Raw genomic sequence first — 10,275 nt, forward strand, 5'->3', positions numbered from 1 at the left:
TTGAGCTTGAAATCTGTGAAAACCTGGCTGTGTTGACTGGGTTTTGGGACTTGCCGGAATTCTGTCCGGCGACCGGAACGGCCACCGGTTTCTGGGTTTCCCGGATTCCGGCGGACCCGTTCTTGGTCCGACCCGGTTCCAACCCGTTGGGTTTTGTCTATAACCCGAGTTTGATCCATCCAAACCCTAACCCCTAATTTAAATCCTGTTTCTAGTTTTTAGATTTTAAAATAATTCAAAAATCCTATTTTAATTTCTGAAAATTCATTTTTATTTTGAAAATCATTATTTTAATTCTGAAAATTTATTTTAATTCAAAAATAAATCCAAGTTATTTAATTAATTAATTTTAGTTGATAATTAATTACTTAATTAGTAAATTAATTTAAATATTAATTGATTAATTAATTTAATTAGTTATTAATTAATTTTAATTGATTATTTAATTAGATTTAGTTATTTATTTTTGATTTAAAAATTCCGAAAAATAGTTTCGAGCTTTAAAATATTATTTTAAATTATTTTCCATGCTCGATAATTCTTATAAAATTATTTTCGGGTGTTCGAGCCCTATTATTTAATTATAAAATGATTCGGAGACCCATTTTAATTCTGAAAAATGTTTAAAAATTCATATTAAATCAACCGTTCATCCGTTTAATATGAAACGAAAGCCTCTAGACTCATAAAAATACTTTCGAGACCCAAATCCTTTTTGTTTCGAAAGGTCTCTTGTTTTACGAATCATTCTGAGTCGATTTTTGATCGATAAATCATACTTTTATCTGATTTCAGTTTTAAACATACTGAGTCAAACCTTATCGATAATAGCAGGAATGGTATTGGAATGGTATTGAATATCTGACTTCTAGCAATAGCAGGAGCAGCATATCAGTAAAGTGATGAAAAGAAGGACGGTGATATTTTGAGACAGAATGCCAGAATTGATGCGTCTTTGCGAGTGTGACTAACTACTAAAACCCAAAGGCAAGTACCCCTGACTTCACTTATCGTTCAAGTGACGTTTATTTCGAATCATATTATGCAAGTATCCCTATCATCACTTATTGTTCAAGTGATATTTATTTTAAATCTTATCATGCAAGTATTACTTTCCCCTATTCTCAGTTTAAAATTGATAAATGTTTTACATATCGCTGAATTAAATGATTCTGTTTATGCAAGTACTCATCTGCTATTCTATGTTCAGAATAGCTAATTGATTTTACTTATCAAATTACTGGATTTATAAATGTTTTGGATTTTGAGAAAGATAATTTTGTTGCGAGGATTTCTGCCCAAGGGAATGGGGTAATAAAATTATTTAGGATGTCGAATGATTCGGCTCCTTTTTCAATAAAAAGGTTTTTAAGATTGGAATGGTTACTTGTTACTGGTTACATCGTAGGTGATCGAGATATCGGTCCAGCTATAATATCTTTCAAGGCTAGTTATCCCTATAGGTACCGTATGTCTTCGGGATACGGGTAGTACCTATATTTACGGTATGGCTGTGGGATACCGGTGTTGTTTCGCGACTGATCATCGGGAACAACATGAAATATTATTTGTTCCAATCTAAAATACGGTTTTCTAAATTGTTTTGATAATAATAGAACAAATGATTTATCAACTGATTCTGTTTTGGATTAAAAGTGAATTGTGGTTTTTATTTAGATTTTGATTTATGTTGATACTTACGTTGTTGTTAAATATCAAAGGTGGTATTAGTATAGATGATTGATGTTGACTTCGGTATTGGATGTTGTGAGCATCAAAGTTCGTATTGATATATAATCTGATATGACAGCAAAATAAGTATTAATTTCAAGAGTTAGGTTTTGAGCAAAGTTTATGATTCAATCCATAATCATTGTTTCATGTTATTGTGGTTTACGATATTTCCGTAAATACTGTTTTACGAGTTTTATTCTCGTCAAAATTCAAAGTATTGTTGAAGCATTTCGCTTAAAAATATCAAAATGGTTTTGAATACAATTAAGGAATCAATTCTGGGATTCCTCAACTAAAATTTTATGATTCAGCAATTATGACTTTAAATGTTCTGCGCTATTGCAAATGTCGGTTTTATATCAAAATGACACGATATTTACTATAATGAACTTGCTGAGTATTTCTTCCGCTCATACTTGCCTGTTTTTTAAATTTAACCTCCAGTGAGGATTAGCTTGCGCTGTTTAGCTGCGTAATTCAAGGAAGCAAAGAAGACGCTTTTAGGAAAGTGGTTGGTCCAGGGTTGCGAATTAGTGTATGTTCTTTTATGTAAAGTTGTTTATATTATATTATATTATATTATATTATAATTGTGTTATTTTATAGTTGGGCCTAGTATACTTCTCTTCAAAGTTATACTAGGGGGTTTAGCTTTAAGTTTGGAAATTGTTCAAAAGAGTTTTAAAAGAAAGTTAAAATTTATTTATGGAATTTGGATTCTTATTTCTAGAACTGTAACTTTAAAAGATCTTGGACTAGTTGGGGTCATTTATGATAAATATCTTCCGCTGATATTTATTTATTGATTAAATAGGTTGATTTGGATTGAGGTTTCATAGTGACGACCAAATCCCTTGACCCCGGATTTGGGGACGTGACAGGTTGGTATCAGAGCTGAGGTTATAGTAAACTAGAAACGAGAGTGTGCAGGGGTGTGTATAGCTATGTGAGGACGTTTGAGCTCATATCGAGTTCCTGTTGGACTATTGGATATAGTACCAACGAATAAGTTAAGGTAGGCGCATGTGTTTGAGATGATTGTGCTGAGCTGGATAGAACTCCGGGAAACTGCAAATTTATATTGTGGAATCTTCCGAGGCTACTACGATTTGACGATAATGAAGATTAGCAATATCCTTGGAACATGAAGAAGCGTCTAGAATCAGATGGCGAGTCAACTGGAGAGTTCAAATTGGAGATAAATATTAAGACGTTGGCAATACCTTCTTTTTCAATAAATTCTTTTGACTTCTCTCAAAAAGAAATATCAGTTAGAAGACATAATCCCTAACATCAGTTTATTCATTTCGTGCCAGAATTTTGTTCTCTGGATTTTATTTCCTTCAGAAATATCAGCTTTGAAATCTTTTCAGTTCTATCCATTTGATTTTGAATATCTTTCATATTCCTTTATTCTGACTGAGATGAACAACCCTAAATATAGGGGACACAAGGTATACCTGTCTGTGTGATAGGAGTTGGATGGGACTCCATCACTTGTGTGTATTGTGAATACATGAAGGTTAACAACCTTTAGTAGTGTCTTAATTTGGGCACGCAATACTAAGTTCATTTGATCACATTGATCTCTCAGTTATTCTTTCATTTCAACAATACTTTTTCTCAAATTCAAATTTTGGTCTTGTTATGGCATCAAATTCTTTTCTTTTTGAAATTTCATGATTTTATTATTCCAAATATTTGAAGGTATGTCAATCAAGGTAAACTGAGTTATCCTGGTCAAGTCAAAGTAAGGTGGTGTGATGGAATTACCAAGGACGACAGTGGATTGCAATGCGATTAGAATATCAGTGGCGTATAACGATCGATCTGTTTCTTTACTTCTTTCTTTATCTCTCTCTTTCTTTTCTTTCTCTCTATCTTTCTCTCTATTCTTCTTTCTCGCAATCAGTAAAAAGTGATTCTATTGAAGAATTGGTCAAAGGGTGTGAATGGAACAGTGGTGCACAGCGAAGCTCCTGTAAAAGTTTTATTAGACAAGAAATACAAGATTAATTTGAGATTTTAGAAAATTGAGGTTATTTGGGAATGGAAAGTTGGATAGAAGATCCCTAGTGCTCTCTTCTGCTGATTCCGAGGACGGAATCCTTATAAGGGGGTAGATTGTAATATCTCATATTTTCAAATATTATTATTATTATTATTCAGAATTATTTATGTGATTTTTATGTGAATTTTAGTGAATTATCTGTTATTGGAGTTGATGTTTTGGATATTTATATGTGATATTATTTGAGTATTTTAATTTTTATATGTTCAAAATTAAATATAGATAATTGTGATATTTTTCTGCTAATTTTTGGGCTATTAGATGATTTTATAATGATTTATGTATTTATTAATTATTTTCTGAATAATTACAAAACTGTTTTATAAGGCCGGGAATCGTCCAACTTCAACTATTTTTATGTTTTTATAACCCGAAACTCTCCCGAAAACTCCTTCCTAACCTAATCTGGTAATTTCGGACATTTTCCGACTTTTGACATTTTCGATCCGGATTACGGTTTGACACGTGCGTGTCCCGGCGTACAATTTTCGATACGATAACCATTTCGATAAATCAACAAAACCCGTATTCTCAAGAGACGGGATATTTTTACATTATTTTCGTATATGGTGTTTTATGAGAAGCTCGGTTTTGATAATTATCCAAATCGGGTATTAATTGTATCGTTTTTATAGTTACTTAGCGACTAAGTAATCTATTTTTGGATCGTTTTGTAGTTACTTAGCGGCTGAGCAACTAATTTATCGACCCAATATGATCCAATGCGTACCAATATTCTATAAATATAAATAGTTTTTTTTTATTATTAATTATTATAAAAAAATAGTTTTTTATTTTTATTTTCCAGAAAATCATAAAATCCTCTAATTTGTTCATAGTGTTCTTGAGTTTCTGAGAATCGAACTAGAATTTGGAGGTGATTCTGGTCTCTGTTTTTGAAGTATTAACCAAATTGAAGCTTGTGATGAACTCTACAAATTCATATCATCGGATTTTATCAATTGGTAACGAATCAAATTTTCATTTTTTTAGAGTTCTTTTGTTCGAATTGGGTGTATGATTTCTGGATTGTTTTGGACGTTTTTGATGATTTTAATAGCTTTTCCATGATTAGAGCAGTCGATTCATGTAAACATTATACACGTTCCATTGCTAGATGTTCAAGTCGAGTTCTCCATTTTTTTGTGTTTTTGATTTCGAATTTCTGGTTTCTAGGTTGATGTGTTGGTAATTTTATGATTTTTAATAGTTTGAGTGTTGAATTAGTGTTGTTTTGACATCAAAATCGCGAGTTTTCAGCAAGTTTTAAGCATAATCGAACTTCACCGGAAGTTCGCTGGCTTTTCGCCGGTTTTTGTTTGATTTTCATCGGAGAAGATGAGCTGGTGATGGTCTGTAGTTGTTAAGATATCAGAGTTGCTGTTGAAAGGAAGTGGGATGGTTTGTGCTTGAAATCTGTGAAAACCTGGCTGTGTTGACTGGGTTTTGGGACTTGCCGGAATTCTATCCGGCGACCAGAACGACCACCGGTTTCTGGGTTTCCCAGATTCCGGCAGACCTGTTCTTGGTCCGACCCGGTTCCAACCCGTTGGGTTTTGTCTATAACCCGAGTTTGATCCATCCAAACCCTAACCCCTAATTTAAATCCTGTTTCTAGTTTTTAGTTTTTAAAATAATTCAAAAATCCTATTTTGAATTTCTGAAAATTCATTTTTATTTTGAAAATCATTATTTTAATTCTGAAAATTTATTTTAATTCAAAAATAAATCCAAATTATTTAATTAATTAATTTTAGTTGATAATTAATTATTTAATTAGTTAATTAATTTAAATATTAATTGATTAATTAATTTAATTAGTTATTAATTAATTTAATTGATTATTTAATTAGATTTAATAATTTATTTTTGATTTAAAAATTCCGAAAAATAGTTTCGAGCTTTAAAATATTATTTTAAATTATTTTCCAGGCTCGATAATTCTTAAAAAAATATTTTCTGGTGTTCGAGCCCTATTATTTAATTATAAAATGATTCGGAGACCCGTTTTAATTTTGAAAAATGTTTAAAAATTCATATTAAATCAACCATTCGTCCGTTTAATACGAAACGAAAGCTTCTAGACTCATAAAAATATTCCGCTTTCAATGAAATTTGGGATCTACAAAGCCTGGAGGTTGTTCAACATATACCTCTTCTTCCAATTCTCCATTGAGAAAAGCACTTTTCACATCCATTTGAAAGACTTTAAACTTCTTGTGAGCAACATAAGCCAAAAATATCCTTATGGCTTCCAATCTACCAACTGGTGCAAATGTTTCATCATAATCAATTCCCTCCTGTTGAGAGTATCCTTTTGCAACCAGCCTTGCTTTGTTCCTTGTAATTATGCCATCACTGTAAGTTTTGTTTCTGAACACCCACTTTGTACCAACAACAGACCTGTTCTTTGGTCTTGACACTAGGGTCCATACTTTATTTCTTTCAAATTCATTTAACTCTTCCTGCATTGCTTGCACCCAATCAACATCTTGAAGAGCTTCTTCCACTTTCTTTGGTTCAGTCTGAGAAAGGAAAGAATGATATAGACATTCATTTGATGTAGCTATTCTAGTTCTGACACCTGTATCAGGATTTCGAATAATTAAGTCAGGTGTATGTGCTTTAGTCCACTTCCTTGCAGATGGAAGGTTATCTCTAGAAGTGGATGCTCCCCCATGATCCATGTTGTCTCCATCAACATTTTCTGATGCTCCCCTTGAAATTATGCTCTCTGAGTTGGATCCTTCAGAATTTGAGTTTCCAGAAATATCACAACATGAGTTTCCAGAATTATCAGAACTTGGCCAATCAGACCTTGAAGAGCCTGTTGTAGGTTCTGATGCTTCTTGAGATGTGGTTGGATCTTCAGTATGCTCCCCCTGCACAGGTGCATCTTCCTTAGGCATAGTCACCACAGTTTTAATAACATCAGAGTTTAATCCATCAGAGTTTGCAATATCAGGATTTAGACTGTCAGGATTTACAGAATCAGAATTTAAAACTTCATTTTCAAATCTCAGCTGATCATGATCATTGAAATCTTCAAGTCCAGTAATCTTCTTATCATCAAAAGAGACATTGATAGATTCCATGACAACCCTTGTTCATAAATTGTAGACTCTGAAGGGTTTTGTGGAAAGTGGATATCCAACAAAAATTCCCTTCATCAGCTTTTAGATCAAATTTGGATAGCTGTTCGGGATGATTTTAAGAATAAAACACTTGCATCCAAATACATGAAAATACTTCAGATTTGGATTCTTTTTCTTCACCATCTCATATGGTGTTTTTCCATGCTTGTTGATAAGTATTGCATTCTGAGTAAAACAAGCAGTCTGCACAGCTTCAGCCCAAAAGTAGGTTGGCAACTTTGCTTATCAAGCATAGTTCGTGCAACTTCAATAAGAGTTCTATTCTTTCTCTCAACAATTCCATTTTACTGTGGAGTTCCAGGAACAGAAAATTCATGCTTTATTCCATGGTCTTTGCAGAACTCTTCCATGATCAAATTCTTGAACTCAGTGCCATTATCACTTCTTATGATCTTCACAGAATCTTTGACCAATTTATCCAGTTGCGTGAGATGATCAATCAAGATAGATGCAGTTTCACTTTTTGTGTGCAAGAAATACACCCATGTGTATCTGGTGAACTTATCCACTATGACCATAACATATTTATTCTTTGCAATAGACATGACATTTACTGGACCAAATAGATCAACATGTAGTAGGTGATAAGGCTCAAGAATTGATGATTCAGTCTTGCTCTTGAATGAAGATTTTCTTTGTTTTGCCTTCTAACATGAATCACAAAGGCCATCAGGAGCAAATACTGATTTTGGCAGTCCTCTCACAAGATCTTTCTTGACTAGTTCATTTATATTGTTAAAAAATAAATGAGAGAGTTTCTTGTGCCAATCCCAGCTTTCTTCAATTGATGCTCTACTTAACAGACAGATTGCGGAACCATCAGTACTTGTTGAAAGCTTGGCTTCATAAATGTTACCATGCATGTATCTTTTCAAAATAACTTTGCCTGTAGATTTGCTTACAACTTCACAGTGTTCTTCAAAGAAATCCACAAGATAACCTCTATCACATATTTGACTCACACTCAGCAGATTTTGTCTAAGACTGGAGCTACTTTTTCAATGATGACATTCCCAAGATTGATATTGCCATATCCCAGAGTTTTTCCAATGTTGCCATCTCCATAAGAAACACCTGGGCCAGCTTTCTCTACAAAGTCTGATAGCAGGGCTTTATTTCCAGTCATATGTCCTGAACATCCACTGTCCAGAACTAGGATGTTTTTCCTGTTGCCCTGCAATCACAAAGACCACTAATGATTAGTTTTAAGGACCCAGACTTGCTTGATCCTTTGGCCTTTTTAAGTTTGTTAACATTTGCAGCGGATTTAGCATCAGATTTTATGTTAACAGTTTTCTTATCAGAATTTGCAATATCAGACTTTGCATCAGAACTTACACTAGAAGGAATAATGCTAACTTTCTTTACAGAAGGTTTTATTTGATAATAATCATAGTACAAACTATGATATTCCTTACAAGTATAAATGGAATGCCATAAACTACCACAACGAAAACAAGGATTTTGTGGCTTATATCTAATAGACTGACTCTTAACTCCTGACTTTGAAGGTAAGGAGTTTATGTTCTTATTCTTCCTGCAAAAAGAAGCCAGATGGTTAGAGTTTCCACAGTTATGACATGTTTTTCTAGGAGCAGTAGGAACAGGCTTATAATTGTTACTTTTGTTCACACCTTCCATTCCATTCCTATTTTTTCTAGGTGCCTTTACCTTGTTTACATTCTTAACATCTTTCAGCTTATGTTTAAGCTGCTTCTTCATTATTAAGCCTATGTTAACTTCAGTTGGCTTATCCTGTTTAGGTTTGTAAGAAGTTACTTTCTCATCAACTTCTGATTTCTCAAGATCAAACTTTGCATTTACAAACTTAATAGGATTTACCTTTGGTTTTTGTTTAACAACTATAGGCTCAGTTTCTACAATTCCCTTACTGTTCTTATCATCTCCATAACCTAAGCCCTCTTTCCAGTTTCCACTACTAAGAATATCCTGAGTTGTTCTACCAAAGTTAGTCCAAGTCCTGATAATCTCTCTTTCCTTTTCTAACTCAGTTTTTAGAGATTCATTCATTTTTAGCACTTCATCACTAACATAAAAGGCATCATCTCTATCTTTCTGAGTTTGATGGAACATGACTAACTCTTTTTCTAAATAATCATTTCTCTTTTTATTAGCAAGATTTTCAAAAGTTAATCTTTCACATGTTAAAGTTTGATCTTTATAACTAATGAACATGGTTTTAAGATATCTTCTCAACTCAGTAATATCATCAGTATGAAAGGCATAAGTAGTTTGAGGTACCTTTAAGTCAGCAGTATCAGAACTGCCATCAGTATTTGCCATCAAGGCATAGTTCTCCTCATCCTCAGAATCTGAAGCATCTGACCAGCTTTTCTTCTTTGTGACAAGAGCCTTGCCTTTGTCACTCTTTCCTTTTCTGCAATCAGGAGATATGTGGCCTTTCTCACCACAGTTGTAGCATTTAACATTCGAGTAATCTTCTCTCTCAGACTTTCCTCCTTTGCCTTCAGATTTTCTGAAACCTTTCTTATCAGAACTTGCACCTTTCCTGGAAAACTTCTTTCCTCTCCTAAATTTCCTGTATGCAATCTTTGTGATTCCTTTCACCATAAGAGCACACAGCTTCATCATCTCCTCATCAAGGTCCATCTCAGGTATACTTTCAGTTTCTGAGTCATCATCACTATCAGAACTTGATGACTCAGTATCAGACTTTGTGATGAGAGCCTTTCCTTTGCCTTTCTTTGAGGCAGCAACTTTGGGACTTTCCTCCTCAGCCACAAAAGCACCTGTCCTTGACTTTCTTCCATTCATCTAGCTTTTTTGTTCCATCTCAAGTTCATGAGTCTTGACCATCCCATAGATTTCATCAAGAGTTGTTTCATCAAGATTATAGTTGTCTCTTATTATTTTGGCCTTCAAATCCCATCTTTCAGGAAGAGCTAATAGGAATTTAAGATTTGAATCTTCAATATCATATTCTTTGTCAACTAGTGACAAATCATTCAAGAGTTTGACAATTTTGTCATATAAATCAGTTAATGACTCATCAGGCTTTGAGTCAAAGTGCTCATACGCTTGAGTGAGTATAGTCTTCCTGTTCTTCTTGATTGAATCAGTTCCCTGACACCTTGTTTCCAAAGCATCCCATATCTCTTTTGCAGTCTTGCATTGAATTACCCTGTTTGACATGACATTATCAATGGCACTATGCAGCAAGTGTCTTACCTTTGCATCCTTCGCAATCGATGAGATATCTTCAGTAGATTAATCACTTTTCTCCTTTGGTACAGACTTTGCTGGCTGACCTGCAACTTCCACAGAGAGTTTGGT

This window comes from Apium graveolens, chromosome 4 (assembly GCF_009905375.1).
Source record: "Apium graveolens cultivar Ventura chromosome 4, ASM990537v1, whole genome shotgun sequence".
NCBI lineage: Eukaryota > Viridiplantae > Streptophyta > Magnoliopsida > Apiales > Apiaceae > Apium > Apium graveolens.